This window comes from Dendrobium catenatum, unplaced genomic scaffold (genome assembly GCF_001605985.2).
Source record: "Dendrobium catenatum unplaced genomic scaffold, ASM160598v2 original_scaffold_235402, whole genome shotgun sequence".
NCBI classification, from domain to species: domain Eukaryota; kingdom Viridiplantae; phylum Streptophyta; class Magnoliopsida; order Asparagales; family Orchidaceae; genus Dendrobium; species Dendrobium catenatum.
The window spans coordinates 632,153-644,051 of record NW_021553810.1 but is presented as its reverse complement, the minus strand read 5'-3'; positions in this window follow the sequence as shown (position 1 = coordinate 644,051).

Below are 11,899 nucleotides of genomic sequence, written 5' to 3'. Positions count from 1 at the left end.
GGGGCACCGAAGGAGCGAAGCCGACCGACCACGGCGAGTCGGAGAAGCGACGGGAAGGGGGAAGGTTGCGATCACAGCAAGCGAGCTCCTGTGTTGTTTCCGATCAAACTACCGTAACTTCCGAACCAAAGGGAAGGGAAAGTCGTCTGAGGAGCAAAGTCGATCGGCCAAGGAGGTAGGATCGCAAGAGTGAGGAAGAGGCTTTTCACTCTATTTCCCTCTCTCTCTCTCTCTTTTGGCTTCTCTCTCTCTCTCTGCGAACTGAAGGGAGGCGGAGGTCTGGCTGTTGGAACGGAGGCAGTGAGGTGGAGTTACGGGAGGAGAAGAGGTATCGTGAGGAAGTCGAGAGCAGCGAATGGAGTGTGTGGGTAGCGAGTATTTAACGACGCGAGCGGGTAGAGATCGAGAGCGGGCTTCAGGCAGAAATCATGGGATGCGATTGTTCGGCGCTGATTTCAGCTGGATTCGCGGCAGGATTCGTGGATCCGTCGGGTGGAAGGTTTGTACGCGAGATTTTTTTTTGTTTTTTGTTATTCTGAGGTTAACAAATGCCCCCAAACAAATGTGGTTCGCGTCTGGAGCGAATCACGTTTGTTGTAAGCTGTTTGGCCTTGTAGATCTCTAGATATTTCTTCTAGATGTCACACCAAGGCTTTCATTTGGTGGATCTCTAAAAGTTTATTTGTATGTCACACTACGACTTTCATTTAGTGGATCTTCAAAATTCTGCTTGGATGTTTTTTAAATCCAAGAAAGTCTTGTTTAAAGATTTTGGCCCTTTAGGAAATTCAAGGAGTTGATCAACTTAGAATCAGATTTTGGAATAAGAGCTAAGGGATGTGAAGTAGGAGCACTTGATTTTGAGCGAAACTCAGAGGTGCTCAAACTATCCTATGTTGTGCTTTATATTTTTTAATCTTATTTTGATTTAAGTTGATATTTTATTAGAAAGTTAGGACTTACATTCCAACAACACTTATTGAAGGGATTGCCTGAAAGGTGAGGGCTTATAAGGTGATTCGGAATCAACCAATACCTCGGACCCTAAAACTAAGGTGAGATCTACCGATAGGTAGTGCCTCGAACCTAAATCTAACGAGTGCAAAGGGACTTACAAACTACACCTCACAAGAGGCATAGCCTACACGACCTTTGGATTTACTGTCCCGCCTGGAAGGGACTACCAACTAAACACTCCTAATCACTTTTAAAACCATGTATCTTGGTCTCAATACAAATGTAGAGTGGAAGGCTATTTTTATTTAGAAAGTAAGGCTTATAGCTTGGCTTTGAGGCCAAGATGCCTAATTATGTGGGTATGCATAATACTGACTCACAGAAGAAAATATTTTTGTTATCTAGTCCTAAGTAAAGACTTTTCTACATGAGACACTTTTGGTCATGCATGATTGTTTTAAGTTTTGAAAATTTGGCCCCTTGGAAGGGAGCCATGCATGATTTTCTTATTTGTTGGAAAATTATGGAGCCTAAATTGATTTATTAGATTGCTTACATTTTAATGAGTAGAAAACTTATTTTTGTCCTAAGAGCCTACCGCATCAAATAGTCCAAGCCACACCCAAGCAAAAGCAAGGAAGGAAACCTAGAAAAAAGATGCATTTCTATTGCACAAACAGGTAAACAATCAAAACATGCTTGTATATATATCAAATACAAGGAATGTAAACAAAGTCCAGGTTATTACAATCAGATTTGGCAGCTGAATTGCCTGTTATTATACAACACAGTCAAATTATTACACACTCTACTTGTGGGGTCTTCAAGCTTTACTTTCCAACTGAACCTCAGGCCTCACCTTCCACAGGTACATCCATTTGGTTTACCTCCTTTTGATCCAGACCCTCACAAGTCTGATACAATTCCTACTTCTATCAAATATATTTAGAAAATGTAAAAGACTCAAACCTGAAAAAATAGAGTTAGAAGCAGTTTATATAATAAAGCATCACATCCAGAATTTTGTTTAGCACTTATAGTACTAAACACCTGCTTCTACCCTATTGGTCATATCTTTTGGGGGGAGGGGTTTAAGCAGCACATATCATGCAATCAATTTATCATTTATGAGCGCCCCCCTTTTAGATATGGCCACTTGCAAGAAGAACATGTATATTTCTATACTATCCACTTAAGGGTAAGTGTCAACGCACAGACAATCCAAGGGAAATCACATTAAATCATCAAACACATACGCAGAAAAAGAAAATCCTAATCCAAGCATGCATAGGTGCTGTCCACCTAAGTGTGTGAGGCTTGTGTAGCATGTCACACTAAGGGTGTTTGGTTTCATTTTGGAAAGAATATGTTTAATCTTCATTCAAGGGTGATTTCACTTTAAGTTATTTGTGACTTAAAAACTACTGTTTGCTTTTGGGCAAGCCTGTTACTTATGAATACTAAGATACACTGATGTAGGCATCTCGCCTTTTGATGGGAGATGATTGATCATTGTATTAAAAGAAAACTAAGTAATTTTTTAGGTATTTTAGAGTTCTCTTAATGTTTAGATAAAAGATATGTCTATCTAATATGATAAGATAGACATGCCTAAGGGGTTGCACTTAGAGCTTGGTGAAATTCATTCAATAGAGTAGGATGAACTTCAATATATTGGATAATTCCTAAGGGACATCTACGAGTTTAACATTTTAAATTTTTAGGAAAGATCACTCAATTTGGTTAAATGAAAATGATCACTTAGATTTTGGGTCTAAGGAAGGTGTCCAACATGTAGCTTTTGGGCTACATGTGGAAGAATTCTCCTTAGCTTTTGGAGCAAAAGGGAGAAAGAAATCCAACATTTAGCTTTTGGGCTAAATGTTGGAGAACTCCCTCTAGCTTTTGGAGCTAAAGAGAGGGAAAATCTCTTACAACTTTGGAGTTGTAGGAGAGTTGGGAACTTATAGCTTTTAGGCTAGGATATGACATCTTCTAAGGCCTTTGGAGCCTATAGAAGTGAGGGAGGATCAGTAGCTTTGAGGCTATGAATCAAAAGGATCTCCCCTTGAATTTTTGTATTCAAGGAGTTGGGTTTCATTTTCTTAACTTGGATTAGGCAAACAAATATGAGTCACTAATTGATTTTAGTTCAATAGGTAAAGAGGATTTGTAACTTTGAGGCTACAAATCAAGAGGGGTTATCATTGAACTTTTATGTTCAATGATGGGTAATTAGTTTGCTAAATTTAGATTAAACAAATATAAGAGAATGATGTGTAGGTTTGGCTTACACATCAATGATTCTTTGGACTTTGGGTGTCCAAAGAGAGGAACTCATTCACCTAGTTTGGGTTAGGAGAATGAAAGAAAATTAGGATTTTGATTCATTTGCTTGATATGGGATTATTTGTTGAATTTGATTCAACAAATAAATGATTTTGGATTGAACTACTTGTTGATTTTGATTCAACAAATAGATGATTTGGAATAAGATTGATTCACTCAACATGAGTTGAGTGAACGAGACTTTCATACAACTTTTGAGTTGTAGAAAGGAGAAGATAAGATGCAACTTTGGGTTGCAAGCTTCTAAAACCTCTTTGAACATTTGGAGTTCAAAGGGGGGAATTCATTCTCCCAACTTGGGTTTGAGAGCATGAAGATGGATTTGGAAGCTCTCCTACAATCTTGGCTTGTAGGAAAGACAGATGGAAATGCAACTTAGAGGGTGCAAATCATAGAAATCCTTTGAACATTTGGTGCTCAAAAGCGATGTGAACATTCTACTAATTTTGAGTTTTAGGAGAATGAGATGATTTTCCTACAACTTTTGGGTTGTAGAAAGGGGAAAACCATGTGCAACTTATAGGTTGTAAGTTAGAGGAATTTCTTTGAGCATTTAGTGTTCAAAGGAAATGACACACATTCACTTGACTTAGGCTAAGTGAATGGAGAGATTTTCTATACTTTTTCTTAGTAGAAGGAAGAGATAATGTGCAACTTAGAGATTCCTCATTCATGAATACCCTTGAATATTTGGTGTTCAAAGGGGAATAATCATTCCCCTAAATTTGGGTTTAGGAGAATCAGAGGACTTTCTACAACTCTTAAGTTGTAGAAGAGAGACGCAACAAGCAACATTTGGATTGCATGTTGAAAGGAATTCCTTGGGCATTGGGTGTCCAAGGAGGAGCATTCATTTGTTTAATTAGTGACTAAGCAAATGAGAAAGACTAGGATTTGAATCTTATATCTAGAGAATTACTCATTGGTTTGTGTTCCAACAAATAAATGATTTGATAAACTTCCTACGACTTTGAGGTTGAAGGAAGAAAATAATTTGTTAGTCTTATTTTCCAACAAAAAGAATGATGACTTAGAATTTAGTTCCAAGCTATAATTATTCATATGTAAGAAGAGCATTTAAAGCTTTGGAGGGGCTCCAAAATATCACACATGAAGGGAATATTTGTTGGTTTATATTCCCATAAAAGAGATGAAAGAACTTGGAAGTTGGTTCCAAGTCGCAAATGATTCATGCAATCTAAAACTTGGAGCCTTGAAAATGTTCCAAGCATTGTGCATGAAAGAAGATTCTGCATTCGTCCATGAATATTTTGGATTCATGAAAAGAGATGCACATTTGAAAGAAATTTCCCTGTCCTTTAGAGTTTTTGACTCAATTAGGACAGAAGAATTGATTTCCCAAGGTTTTAGGAGAAGTTTCTAAATCAATTTTGGCATGATCTAGAAACTTGGATAAGGGAGTGTTAGACCGGTCCAGCCGGCCCAGCCCCCTGGCCGGTCTGGATCGTTTACAGCAGGAGGGGGCCAGCGAGCTCAATGAGGGGGAAAAAGGTGGGGGTCCATTTGAAATTCAAATACAATCTTGGAGCCAAAAGGAGGAGAAGCGGGGGCAATTAGGTCCTTTTGTATCTATTTTCAATTGTATGCATTAAGTAGGGAGAAAAGGCTAGGGTTAGGGTTATGTATTTTTTGTGAGAGTTCTTTGGTTTTCTTTTTGGTGTGTGGGATCTAGAACGAATTCAAGAGAATTGGAGAGTGCGATCCTCCTCTCGAATAGAGGATCCTTGTATCTTTGCTATTTTCCTTGCATCTACTAGGAAAATACAAGTCGTTTCTCCATTTTTCTCTCAGTTTTCAACTGTTTTTCCACTGTTTTATAGTTTTTCCTGCTGTGAACAGCAGTTTGCATTGAGATTTGCTGTAGAAGTGAATAATAAATACTTGAAATCAAGTATTTCCTATCAAATTGGTATCAGAGCAAGTCTTGGGATAAATCATGGGCTATTTTTGACCAATTTCAACGGCTGAAATTGTACCGGCGAAGGAGAAAATTGTTGATTTTTTTTTCAAATCTTGAGATCTTCTCATAAATTGCAAGCCGTAGGAGATGACGGCTAGGAAGGTGGATGCTTTGGAGAAGAGGATTGAAGGAGAGATAAATCAAATCAAGGAGACCATGGAGGAAAAAATGTCTTCCATGAAAGGGCAAGTGGCCAATCTACGGGATATGATGAAAAAGATGTTGGAGTTTCAAACCCAATCGGCAGCATCTGATGCAAAAGGGCCAGTGGCGAAGAACACCAACTCTGAAATCCATCAGGAGGAAGGGGAGGTGGAAATCATGGAAGGGAGTAGGGGAAGGCCTCATTTGGGCTTTTCCAGAGGGAGGAGAGAGGAGGAAGGCTATGGATGCGTGGAACCAAGAGGTGCTGGTTGGGAGTATCGGGGGGGGGGGGATCATGGGCACTGAGTATCGGGGGGGGGGGTTATCATGGGCACTGGGAAGCTGTTTTTGAAGATCGGAGAGGGGATTTTGAAGGGAAATTGGGACAAGGTAGAGCAAGGGAAGATCAGGAGACATGGGGGGCCCAGGCACAAGGGAGAGGGGAAACTATGGCGGATTAAGGGGGAATGGCGGGGATCGGAAGGTGAGAAAATCAAAAATGCCCATTTTTGAAGGGGAGGATGCCTATGGGTGGATCTACAGGGTGGAAAGGTACTTTGTCGTTAACGGCTTGAAGGATTAGGAGAAATTATCGGCAGCAGGCTTGTGTCTGGAAGGGAAGGCACTCTCTTGGTACTAGTGGAGAGATAAAAGGAGGCCTATCCGGAGCTGGGAAGAATTCAAGGACAGTTTGTTAGAGCGTTTCCAAACCGACCAGGGAGGAGACTTCTATGAGCAGTTCTTTTCCCTAGTGTAGGAGGGGTCTGTGGCGGACAACCGAGAGAGGTTTGAGCATCTGGCCAGCAGGGTAGAGCGCTTGTCCGATACGGTGCTGGAGGGGAATTTTATGAAGGGGTTAAAGGCTAAGGTTCGAGCAGCGGTGAAGGCCATGATACACAGGGACCTGGGGGAGGCCATAAAGCTTGCACAGTTGGTCGAAAATCAAAAGAATATGGAGAAGGGAGCTAGGAGTAGTAGTAGCTCAGGAGGCACTTACAGGTGGACAACTACCCACTTAGCCCCCAAGGGAGCGTCCACTGGAGGGATGAAAGAAGCTCCGAAGGAAAAAGCAACAGGAGGACGAAATGGGGGCAGTTCAAGAGGCTCACCAAGAAGGAAATGCAGGAGAAGAGAACAAAAGGGTTGTGCTTCCGATGTGATGAAAAATACATGCCAAGGCATAAGTGCAAGGATCGAACTATTCAAGTTCTCCTCATTTGTGAAGACGAGGAAGACGAAGAGGAAGGGGGAAGCGATTCTGAGGTTGAGGAAAAGATGCATCAGGATGTGGCAGAAGCCTCTCTCAACTCCATAGTGGGATTCACTCCGAGTCACACTATGAAGGTAAAGGGAGAGATAGCTGACCGGGGAGTCGTGGTGTTGATTGATAGTGGGGCAACCAACAATTTCATTTCCACCCAGATTATGGAGGTGCTAGGGATGAAGTTAGTAGATACTGGAGGCTATGGGGTGATGATGGGCACGGGGAAGGTAGAAATGGCAATAGGAGTCTGTAGGGGGCGGTGCTGAAGATCCAGGGCATACAAGTAAAGGAAGACTTCCTTCCCCTAGAATTGGGGAGTACGGATGTCATCCTAGGGATGAAGTGGTTGCAGACATTGGGGGAAACCAAGGTCAATTGGGGCACTCTGCGGATGGAGTTGGTGAAGAGAGGAAGGAAGAGGGTGATTCAAGGTGATACGGGGCTAACAAGGCAGGGGTTTCTCTTAAATCTCTAATCAAGACAATTCAGGTGGAGGAGGAAGGCTATTTGGTGGAGTGAGTGTGGAGGAAGGGGGAGACATACCCCTCTCTATGCAGCCTTTGATCCAGAAGTTCGAGTAGGTTTTTCAACCACCTATAGGGTTGCCGCCACCCAGGGAGCAGGAGCATGCCATCACGTTGAGAGAATGAGTGTCACCTGTCAACGTACGATCTTACCATTACCCTCAGTTTCAGAAGGATGAAATAGAAAAGTTGATCAGAGAAATGTTGGAAGCAGGGATTATCAGGCTCAACACTAGCCCGTTCTCTAGTCCTATTCTATTGGTGAAGAAAAAGAATGGCAGCTGGAGTTTCTGTGTAGACTACTGCGCACTCAAGAAGGAAACTATACTTGATAAGTTTCCCATACTAGTGATTGATGAGCTTCTGGATGAGTTGAGTGGAACAGTGATTTTCAACAAGATCGACTTCAAATCAGGATAGCACCAGATATGACTGAAGAAAGAAGATGTGCCCAAGACCGCCTTTAGAACTCATGAGGGCCACTATGAGTTCCTAGTGATTCCCTTTGACCTCACCAATGCCCCAGCCACATTCCAGGCACTCATGAATAAGATCTTCAAACAGTATCTCAGGCAATTTGTGTTGGTATTCTTTGATAAGATCTTCAAACAGTATCTGAGGCGATTTGTGTTGATATTCTTTGATGACATCTTAGTATATAGCAGAACAGATGAGCATTGGGGACACTTAAAGAAGGTGTTAGTGGTTCTCCAAGAGCACCAATTGAGGGCTAACATGAATAAGTGCTGCTTCGCACAAGCTAGTATAGAATAATTGGGGCATGTGGTATCCAAGGAAGAGGTAGCAGCAGATCAGTCCAAGATTGAGGTCATGCTTAAGTGGCCACTGCCCAAAAATCTAAAGGAGCTGAGGGGATTCCTAGGGCTTATAGGGTACTACAAAAGATTTATGAAGGGATACAGCACTATAGCTTGGCCACTCACTGAGCAGTTGAAGAAAGATGAGTTCTTATTGGGGGAGACAGCTACGACAGCATTCGAGAAGTTGAAAAAAGCTATGACCACAGTTCCAATCTTAGCTTAATCGAATTTTACTCAGGCCTTTATAGTAGAGACAGATGCATCGGGATACGGGCTAGGAGCAGTGCTGATGCAGAGTCATAGGCCCATTGCATATTTCAGTCAGGTGTTGACTGCCAGAGCCCGGCTGAAATCTGTCTATGAGAGGGAATTGATAGCAATTGTTTTGGCCATCCAAAAGTGACGCCCCTACTTATTCGGAAGACATTTCATGGACAAGGTCGACCAACAGAGCCTGAAATATTTGCTGGAGCAACGCATAGTGATAGAGGAACATCAGAGGTGGCTATCCAAACTGCTCGGATATGATTTTGAGATTCAGTACAGGCCAGGGTTAGAAAATAAGAAAGCAGATGTCTTGTCTAGGTGCATGGGGGAGCTGCAGCATTGGCTGTATCGCTCCCAATGATGCTAGATTGGGAAGCCAAAAAGGAGGAGAGTGCCATGGACGAGGAATTAAGCAAGATCAGAGCTGACTTACTGAAGGAAGAGGGCAGCCATCCAGGGTACTCGTTGGAGGGGGAGAGATTGTTGTACCAGGGGAGGTTTGTGTTACCCAGAACGTCAATACACATCCCACAATTGCTCCAGAAGTTCCATGGAACTGCAGTGGAAGGTCATTCAGGAGTGCTAAAGACCTATAGGAGTCTAGCGAAGGAGCTGTACTGGAAAGGTATGCATAGAGATGTGGAAGAGATTGTATCCAGGTGCGAGGTTTGCCAAATAAATAAGTATTTAGCTATGTCACCAGGGGGGGTTACTGTAGCCATTGGCGTTACCAGGACGAGTCTGGCAGGAGATCAAGGTTTAAAATTGTTTAATTAAGCCTCGAGGTGGTTTTCGTCCATGAGGCGAGGCGTAAGCCTCGAGGCGGTCTGAGGCGTAAGCCTCACGGACACAGAATTGCGTAAATGAAAACTTAAGGGTTTTAACAGGAAAATAATAGCAATATTGTACCTTACAATAAAAACATCTAAATGATATATGAAAATAGTAGAAAATAAGAAAGTAGATGCAATAAAATCATGTCCCAAAGTACAAAATCACAAAATATTAGTTCAACAAAACTCCCAAAGTACAAAAAACATATAAAATGCAATCATATCCCATCACTAAATGGGTGGAATTGCGTAGGAATTGCGTAGGCTCCGAGGAAACTAAAACTTTTTGGGAGGAATTGCGCAGAGGTGGAATTGCGCAGAGGCGCGCCTCGCGCCTCTAATTGCGCAATTTTAAACAGAGGAGGAGATATCTTTGGACTTCATTGATGGGCTACCCCGCGTTGAGGGATTTACTGTGATTTTGGTGGTAGTGGATAGATTGAGCAAATATGCTCACTTTATTCCTCTACGCCATCCATACACTGCGGTGACAGTAGTGTATGTCTTCATAAGGGAGATAGTCAGACTACACGGAGTGCTAGAGGCGATAATATCAGATAGGCATAAAGTGTTCCTCAGCCATTTTTGGAAAGAATTGTTCATACTGCAAGGGACGATGCTGAAAAGGAGTATGGCTTACCACTCACAAACAGATGGTCAAACAGAAGTAGTCAACCGGAGCTTGGAAACTTATCTGAGATGCTTCGCATCAGAGACACCCAAGCTATGGGCTAAATGGCTATCATGGGCCGAGTACTAGTACAACACCTCCTTTCATTCAGACTCTCAGATGACCCCAATTAAGGTGTTGTACGGAAGGGATCCACCCCACTTGGTGCATTTTGGGAGTAGCAGCACACCCCTTTTCTTCAGTAGAGGAGTGTGTGGAGGAGATGGATGAGACACTGAAAGAGTTAAAAAGACACTTGTTGAGGGCTCAACAGATTATGAAGAAACAAGCTGATGGGCATCGAAAGGATATTCAATTTGAGGTGGGCGAGAAGGTATTTTTGAAACTCCATCCATATCGACAGAAAACAGTCGCCAACTGGAGGAATGAGAAGTTTGCTCCAACGTACTTCGGTCCTTATGAAGTACTGGAGAAAATTGGAGCAGTGGCATATCATCTGAAGCTACCACCGACAGCGACGATCCATCCTGTTTTCCATGTATCCTAGCTAAGGAGAGCCATTGGAGATTATACTTCCAGTTCTGAGTTGCCAGGGACATTAACAAATGAAATGGAAATGATATTAGAACCTTTAAAGCTCATGGAGGTTCGTCAGAAAGCAAATGGAGCTACAAAAGTCCTGATCAAATGGAAGAACCTCCCTGACTACGTGGCCATGTGGGAGCCATACGAGCGGATGAAGCGACAGTTTCCTGACTTTCGCCTTGCGGATAAGGTGGTTCTTTGCGAGGGCGGTAATGTTAGACCAGTCCTCCATAGACCGATCCAAACAACCCAGCCCCCTGGCAGGTCCAGATCATTTATAGCATGAGGGGGTCGGCGGGCTCAATGAGGGGGGAAAAGGTGGGGTCCACTTGAGATTCAAATACAATCTTGGAGTCAAGAGGAGAAGCAAAGGCAATTAGGCCCTTTTATATCTATTTTGAATTGTATGCATTAAGTAGGGAGAAAATGCTAGGGTTAGGGTTAAGTGATTTTTTTGTGAGTTCTTTGGTTTTCTTTTTGGTGTGGGCTCTAGAACGAATTCTAGAGATTTGGAGAGTGCGATCCTCCTCTCAAATAGAGGATCCTTGTATCTTTGCTATTTTCCTTGCATCTACTAGTAAAATACAAGTCATTTCTCCATTTTTCTCTCAAATTTCACCTGTTTTCCATTGTTTTGCTGTTTTTCCTGCTGTGAACAGCAGTTTGCATTGAGATTTGCTGTAGAAGTGAATAGGAAATACTTGAAATCAAGTATTTTCTATCAGGGAGATCTATCCTTATGACTTCTAGGAGGTTTAGGATCAAAGTTGGTATGATATAAGAAGAACCTAGGAATGCATGCATGTGTAGATGATTCTTCAAATTAGGGAATTTTAGCAATCTCACCTTAAACATTCAATTTTGGAAGTTATAAAATAGGATTAGATAATCTCAAAACATGAGAGGTCATGGGCCTTTGAGGGTCCATAAAACATCTCAAGTTCAATTCTTTGAATTAAATAAGCCTATATACCTCTGTAGAAATTACCCAAAGAATGAAAGAAGCTAAATCCAAAGAATGAAAGAAGCTAAATCCAGCATATATACCTCAAATCTGATGGATCCACAATTTATGCTGAAATCTGCCCAAAATCCCGCTGAGAAAATACTGTTCAAACGGCGCCGTTCCGGGATGTCTGCGGAAATCCGGCGACAAGTCCTCGATCGCATCCCGAATCGTGTCTATAAAATGAGAGTGAAGCCCTCATTGTCGCTGCTTCTCGTTCCACTCTCCACGACCGAACTCCCTCACTCCCGATACCTCTCATTCTGTCCGGCTCCACACAGCAAACCCGACGCCTCTTCCTCCGATACCTCTCCTCCTCCCGATCAAGCCGTCGCCTAGATCCCGTCGAGCTCCTCCTCCCAATCTCACTGCCCTAGTTCGACGCCGGAGCCTCCTTGCCCGACTGCTCCTCTCAGCCACACGAAACAGCCCCGATCCACCTCTGTCCGAGCTCAGTCGCTCAAGCCGACCCCCTTGCTGCTTCTGATCCAGAGAGAGAGAGAGAGAGAGAGAGAGAGAGAGAGAGAGAGAGAGAGA